This window comes from Sus scrofa, chromosome 4 (assembly GCF_000003025.6).
Source record: "Sus scrofa isolate TJ Tabasco breed Duroc chromosome 4, Sscrofa11.1, whole genome shotgun sequence".
In the NCBI taxonomy this organism is placed as follows: Eukaryota; Metazoa; Chordata; class Mammalia; order Artiodactyla; family Suidae; genus Sus; species Sus scrofa.
The window spans coordinates 88,899,434-88,907,548 of record NC_010446.5 but is presented as its reverse complement, the minus strand read 5'-3'; positions in this window follow the sequence as shown (position 1 = coordinate 88,907,548).

The following is an 8,115-nucleotide window of genomic DNA, read 5'->3' as shown; positions in this document are numbered from 1 at the left end:
GACTTGGCTATTGTAATGAATGCTGCAATGAATATTGAGGGGGGGGGCATGCATCTTTTTTTTTTGGCTTTTTTTAGGTCCACACCTATGGCATATGAAAGTCCCCACGCTAGTGGTCAAATCAGAGCAGCAGCCTCCAACCTATGCCACAGCAACTTGGGATCTGAGCTGAGTCTGCAACCTACACCACAGATGCCAGATCTTTAACCCACTGAGAGCGAGGCCAGGGATCGAACCCATGTCGTCATGGATACTAGTTGGGTTCGTTACCTCTGAGCCATGATGGGAACTCCTGCCTATACCTTTTTGAATTATGTTTTTCTCCAGATAGCTACCGAGATGTGGGATTGCTAGATCATATATTTTTTGAGGCATTTCCTCAAATACTGTTTTCCATAGTGGCTGCCCAATTTGCATTCCCACCAACAGTGTGCAAAGGTTTCCTTTTCTCCACATCCTTAGCAAGGCTTGTTATTGATTCTTTTGATAATAACTATTCTGATAGGTGTGAAGTGATATCTCATCCTAAGCATCTTTTCATGTGCCTTTTGGCCATTTCTAAGTCTTCTTGGGAAAAGTGTCTGTTTAAGTCCTCTGCCTTTTTTTGGTTGTTCTTTTTTTGTTTTTTGGAGGGGGCACATGAATCTATGCCAATTTTGTGTGTGTGTATGTGTCTTTTTTGTCTTTTCAGGGTCACACCCTCGGCATATGGAGGTTCCCAGGTTAGGGGTCTAATCGGAGCCGTAGCCGCTGACCAACACCACAGCCACAGCCACAACAATGCCAGATCCAAGCCGCGTCTGGGAGCTGCACCACAGCTCACAGCAACGCCAGATCCCTAACCCACTGAGCAAGGCCAGGGATCAAACCCGCAACTTCATGGTTCCTAGTCAGATTCACTTCTGCTGCGCCACAATGGGAACTCCAATCTCTGCCATTTTTTAATTGCGTTGTTTTTTAATTTTTTTGTTTTCGTTGTGAGGTTGTGTGAGTTCTTTGTATACTTTGAAATATTAACCCCTTTCAGATATTGTTTGCAAGTATCTTCCTCCATTCAGCAGGCGGTCTTTTCATTTTTGTGATCACTTTCTTTGTTGTGCAAAATCTTTTTAGTTCAATGTAGTGCCATTTGTTTATTTTTGCCTTTGTTTCCATTGCCTGAGAAGGTATATCCAAAAAAATATTGCTAAGACTGATGTCAAAGAACATACCCCTGTGTTTTATTCTAGAATGTTTATGGTTTATGTCTTATAGTTAATTCTTTAACCCATCTTATATATGGTGTGAAAACATAGTCCAGTTTGATTCTTTTGCATGTAGATATCCAGTTTTTCCAATACCATTTATTGAAGAGGTTGTCTTTCCCTATAGTATATCCCTGCCTCCTTTGTCATAGGTTAATTAAACATATAAGTATGGGTTCATTTATGGGCTCTCTATTCTGTTTCAGGGATCTATGTGTTGGGTTTGGGTCTGAACCATACTATTTTGATGGCTATAACTTTTAGTATAGTTTGAAATCAGGGAGTGTGGTTGTATGGTCAGGTCACCAAAGATGGCCGTTCTCTTGCTCTTTGTACATCCCCTGGCTGACCAGTGTCTACTTCACCTGTACTTTATTCACATGGCTGAACTTCCTACATGCCCCAGGCACCAGTGGGTGATCGTTCATGTCAAAGGGGCAGTGAGGGATGTGCCCCTCTGCTGCCTTCCCTGGTAACTAATAAGCCAGCCTCCTGTAACTGGCAATCTCCCATTCCCTCAGGGAGTGAAGCCTGCTGCCCTGTCCTGCCTGTCATCTGCTGCACGTGGTGAGGTATCATTCTAGGACCTTGGTTCAGAAGTGTAAACTCCTCCATCCATTAAACTATTGATGTCTTTGTTGCTGATTCCAGGCTCTTTCTTTGGTTTTAAACCTGGGCAAGTGCAGGCTTATAGGCCTGCAGGATGCAGCCCAACAGTGATACCATCCTCTAAAGGAAAGTAAACTTGCCATAACCAATCTGCTTTTTGGCCTAGAGCAACTTCCTTTTTTCTGCTCTTGTGTGCCTATAAAAGGTTTTCATTTTGTGCAGCTCCTCAGAGCTCCTTTCTGTTTGCTAGATTGCATGCTGCCTGATTCATGAATTATTGAATAAACCCAATAAGATATTTAAAATTTACTCAGTTGAATTTTATGGCTTATGGATTTTCTCATTTAATCTTCACAACATTATAAGGTAAATAGCAAAGTAATTTCCATTTTACAGATGAGGCCATGGAGCTTAGAAAGAAAGATTAAAATATCTAAGATTACACAGCTGTTAAGGAAAAAGGCTTTTGATCTATGTCTACCTATCTACAGTCCACTCTCTTAATCACCAGGCTTTTCTGATGTTTGAGTTATTCATACATTTCCTATTTCTAGACATATATACTTTAAGTCAATCTGTCCCTTTTAAAGAACTCTCCTTTCTCATTAGCTTATTTCAGTTTTGAATAAACAGTGGGCCCCTTATATTTGTAATCATTTTCCTTTAGAAACATTTCCTTGTACTTTGTCCTTTCTTTAGGTTTGTTTGTTTCCCCCCAACAATAATGGGAAAGAAAGACTCCTCTTTCTGTTTTGGTTCTGTAGGGGAGGAAAAAGTTTTCCCTCTACCCTTCCAAGGTCTTGCCTGAGACATCGCCTCTCACCTTAATAAAAGAGAGATTAACAGGAAAAAAACCAGAATTTTAATAACACGCATACCTCCTGGGTACATGGGAGATACCTAGGAAAACTGAGTGACTCTCCAAAATAGTCCAAGCCATCACCCTTAAATGCTATCATCTGCTGAAGGCAAAAGAAAGACTCTGGAGTTTGGGGATCCAGTTATAGGAGGTTATCAAAAAAGCACAGTAAAGGGTAAAGTCGTTGGGAAGATTTGAGTCTGAGCCTTCTCCATTGATAAGAATTTTTTGGGATTTAGAATCAGCCTTCTCTTCCTGGTATATATAGAGAGACACTCATAAATTTAGATTTCCCTTATAAATGTAAATTTCCCTTACAAAGGGTAACTTCTCAGCTTTTAGTGCTTTTCCAGTATGCCCTGTTTGTTAAAAATAACCAGATCAAGATAATACTTTTGCCAAAGAGGCATATTTTTGGGGTGGCCTACTCTGGTCCCATTTACAATAAATTAAAAAGAGCCCATTGTATTTTCCAAAGAATGCAACAGCTTAAGCTATAGCCAATTAAATAATTTCCTTGCTTTGCTTTCACCTTTTCTCTATAAAAGAATTTCTCCAAATTCTTATTTATGGAGCACTCCTAATCATTTCTAGTTTTGCACCGCCCAATTGGAATTGATTTTTGCTCAAATAAACTCTTAAAAATGTTAATATGTGTTAGTTTATCTCAATAGTTTATTTGTGTGCAAGTGAGGATGACTAAATTTACATTCTGAAATTGTAAGCGTTATAGGTAATATGTGTAAAGTGCCTCTTCCAGCGTAAGCATTCATATCCTTACAGAGTAACTATTAATTTTGGTCTCTTAGTGTGTTAACCATATATTGGTCTTTGCTTTTGTCTTGTCACTGACAAAACTAAAACAATTAAAGAACAAATATGATGTTTTTTCTTTTTGTCCCCACCAAAAGTTCCTGGGCCAGGGATCAAACCTGAGCCACAGTTGAAACCTATGCCACAGTTGTGGTGACACTGATCCTTAATCTACTGTGCCACAGCAGGAACTCCAAGTTTGATGTTCTTTATTCAAGGAAAAGCAGTCCATGGACTGAGGGAGTGAAACCGAGCATGGCCCTGTGGGGCTCCTGGGCACAAAATCATTTCTGTGTCTCTTATTTCTTGTTCTTAGGAAATGGGCCTCACTCAGCCATCATGGCCTTCCCTGAGTTCCCAAGGACAGGTTCAGACAGTTGCTGATCAGGGAAGGAAGGGGATGCAAAGACAAGGGAGGAACAGTCAAGGAAAAATAGTACAGCCTTGGGGCAAGATCCTGGTTCCCTCTTAAGGAATATACATAATAATATAGGCATCTTATATGCCTAAAAGTTGTATTCCTTATGCTTCTTTCAGAAAGGAATCCCTTTAAAACCAAACAGCCTGTAGTCCTTCCTTGTCCTCATCCCTGGCTTAATTGCACAATCACCTGAAAGCTAAAGATTAGGCACCCTGAGCATAATCACCTGTGAGTTAAAGATTATTAGCACATGATAGTTTTCAGGAACTTTCCTAGTTTGTCCTAATCCCTGATCAATATGCCCTTTTCGCAAGTACTGTTATTCTAGGCAGTAACCCAGAAGACCACCATCAGGATCATGCAAAGATCTCCTGACTCCAGCTTTGATGACTAATATTCCCCCAAAGAAAGAAGAATGCTTGCTTGTTCCAATCCTGATTCCTATCTGAAAACCCGCTTTTCTCCTTTTTACTGTAAAACTCCTCACAGTTCTTTCTAATGGGGGGCACAGTCCTTAGGGCATTAGACTGCTGTGACCCTCCTTTGTCTGGCAAAGCAATAAAGCTATTTTATTCTCCTTTGCCCCAAACTCTGTCTCTGTATTTCAATATGGCACTGGCAGACAGAAGCTGAGTTTCAGCAACAGAAGTATTGTGTCTTATAGAAAGTAAAGCACATTTCCCGAGGGATGTTGGGCAAGAGTGAGTTTTATAGGGCATTAGAAGAGGCAATGTGAAAACAAAGCAGGCTTGGCTGGCAGATCAGTATTTTCCTATAAGTCTAGAAAGTCCTATTTTCTAGAAGGTAAGCGACTTAGAGCTGAATTTGGAAACTCTGATGGATACAGCTTAGGTTTCCTTTGACAGGTGTTATCTGTAACTGCACTCTGACTTAGGTTTAGATTTGTGACTTGGCTGGGCCGCTGGAATGGCTACCATCTGGAGAATTCCAATATACTAATTAACTATATCAATTCCTCTCATTGTGATCAAACATTCAGTTGCTCTGAGAGCATGGATCAAAATATAAGGTGTTAGTGCCACTCTGAGCTATCACTTACTGTTGATGTTGTAATTGGGCTGACTCTCTCCATAGGTTAGGATATTGAAACCTCAGTCAGTTAGTTGGCTGTTTTCTTTCTTTTTTCTTTTTTTTTTTTTTTTTTGTCTTTTTGTCTTTTTTTTTTTTAGGACCGCACCCACGGCGTAATGAGGTTCCCAGGTTAGGGGCTGCATCGGAGCTGCAGCTGCCGTCTTACACCATAGCAACTCAGGATCCAAGCCGCATCTTTGACCTACACCACAGCTCATGGCAGCACTGATCCTTAACCCACTGAGCGAGGCCAAGGATCGGACCTACAACCTCATGGTTCCTAGTTGGATTCATTTCTGCTGAGCCACGATGGGAACTCCCTCTTTTTTTTTTTTTTTTTTTTTTTAATTGATAACTTTTAATGTACCAGGCACTGTTTTAAGGCGTTTGTACATACCTGGTTGATCTAGTCCAGTACCTTGGCTTTTTTTTTAATTTCCCCAATACATTATTTTTTTTCTACTGTACAACATGGTGACCCAGTTACACATACCTGTATACATTCTTTTTTCTCACATTATCATGCTCCATCATAAGTGACTAGACACAGTTCCTAGTACTACACAGCAGGCAATAGTCTGCATCTATTAACCCCAAGCTCCCATCATGGCACAGCAGAAATGAATCTGACTAGGAACCATGAGGTTGCGGGTTCGATTCCTGGCCCCGCTCAGTGGGTTAAGGATCTGGTGCTGCCATGAGCTGTGGTGTAGGTCACAGATGCGCCTTGGATCTGGCATTGCTGTGGCTCTGGTGTAGGCCAGCAGCTGTAGCTCCGATTAGATCCCTAGCCTGGGAACCTCCCTATGCTCCAGTGTGGCCCTAAAAAGACAAAAGATTAAAAAACAAATAAATAAATTTGAGCTTCCTATACTGGAGGGGACACTAATTGTCCACAGATAAAGATGAATCCAGGAAGAGCACAGATGGTATATCTGTGGTGGAGAATATTGGAATGGGAGTGCAGAGTGATAAGCCAAGGCTCAAAATTGGAAAGCTTAAAGCTCTGGAAATCAGATGACTTATGATTTAAGATTTAAGGGTCTGTAGACTGCACAGAGAATATTGTTCTGATTTCCCTCTCTATTTGTTGTTAACTGGAGGCAGAGAAATTGATTTGTAGGGTGAGGGTTAGGAATCTGACAGGATAGAGAGGGGGTTTAATTTAGTCCAGAGAAAGAGGCATTGGAAATCAGGGAGAAGTTTGTAACAGGCAGAACTGCAGGATCACCAGCATCCTAGACCTTGTGGGGGTCTTTGGTGGCAAACCCACTAATCAAATAGGTCTCCCCCTTTGCAAGGGCCCCAGAAATATAGATAATAGCATTATCTGTATAAATGACAGAAAGAGAAAGAAGAATGATGAAGCAGGTACAAAAGGGAGAAGCTGCTTCATGAAGAGAGTGGGACTGGGATTCTTGTTCTCTGGTGGAAGCATTCTACTTCATGATGTCAGTAGCTTCTCATTCAAGTAAGCTTGATTTCGAGTGTTTGTTCAGGACCAGATGTCAGGTGGAGTCTTTTTAAGCTGTGAAATATACATGCAAGTTTCAATAACTTGTAATTGGCCTACAGGGGTCAGTGGTCAAGAATTCTTGGTAGAGTCCCTTCCATGAGTCTCACTTTTGCAAAAGCATTAGAGTAAAATAATAAATGTCTGCTAATGAAAAAAATTAAAGATGCTCAAGATAAAAATCTGATGAGAGTTCATTTCAAAAGGAAATGTAGTTAATTCTGTGGCATACAATACACTAAGATAATAATTCAACAATGAGAGTGTTGACAAAATTCTAGGATCTTTAAACAATTTCTGGAATACCTATATCAGTAACATACATCCACACATATATAACTTAAGGTTTATCATCACTTCCTATTTGCCAATGTTTCCCACGTAATTTAATATGCCAAATAAACCTAATTAATTTAACATCTCTCCTTTACAATCAGAGAAAAAGCCTTTGAAATTTCTAGGGGTGCTCTAATAAAAATCCCAGTTTTTACATTGAGGGTTAAAAATGCTGCATTTATAATTTGATTTGGGGAATTGTGAAAATGAGAAAAGGTTTGAACACTTAACTAGGATCACAGAGATTATGAAACAGTACCTAATTATCTATTTAACTAAGTGACAAAAAAATATTTTAAAGACAAATGCAGAAGGTTACGTATTTGTGACCAAGACTTAGTTCTTTCAATATTGAGAAGACTGAATTTTCTTAAGTAATCAATGACTTAGCAAAGACATTTGTTAACATGAAGCATAGGAAATTATTCTGGTAAGGCATAAAATATTTGCTTTCCAGGTAGATTACCTGAAAAATTAAAAAATAATAATATTAAACTTTCACGAACATTTGTCAAGAGCAGACCAATAGTCTAATAAAACTTTGCTCTTTTAAAAGACAGAAAACCAATTCAACTTTTGCCCCAGAGTATTTTTGCTATTAAAATTCATTTAAAAAATTCCAAAACTTAAATAAATGCATTTCAATTTTAGCCATACCTTCCAGCTTGACCATATTCCAAATTTCTTTCCAAGGAATATTTTTCCACAAATATTCCACAACTTTTTATATCAATTCTAATTTTGTCTTTTTTTTTTCCCCCTTTCTTTCTCATTCTGGATAATCTTCTTACTTTAGGACAAAATTACTCTCTTTTGTTCCTTAACAAAAACACATCTCTCAGAGTTCCCGTCGTGGCACGGCGGAGACAAATCCGACTACGAACCATGGGGTTGTGGGTTCAATCCCTGGCCTTGCTCAGTGGGCTGGGGATCTGGCATTGCCGTGAGCTGTGGTGTGGGTGGCAGACATGGCTCGGATCTGGTGTTGCTGTGGCTGTGGCGTAGGCTGGCAGCTGCAGCTCCGGTTGGACCCCTAGCCTGGGAACCTCCATATGCCTCAGGTGCGGCCTTAATAAGACAAAAAAAAAAAAAAAAAGACAAACAAACAACAACAAAAAACCCACATTTCCACATCTTGCATAGTGATGTTTCCCTTATTATTTCTGGTAATTTTAATTACATATATTAATTATAGTTCTTACCTAAGAATCTCTTAGTTCCTAGTGAA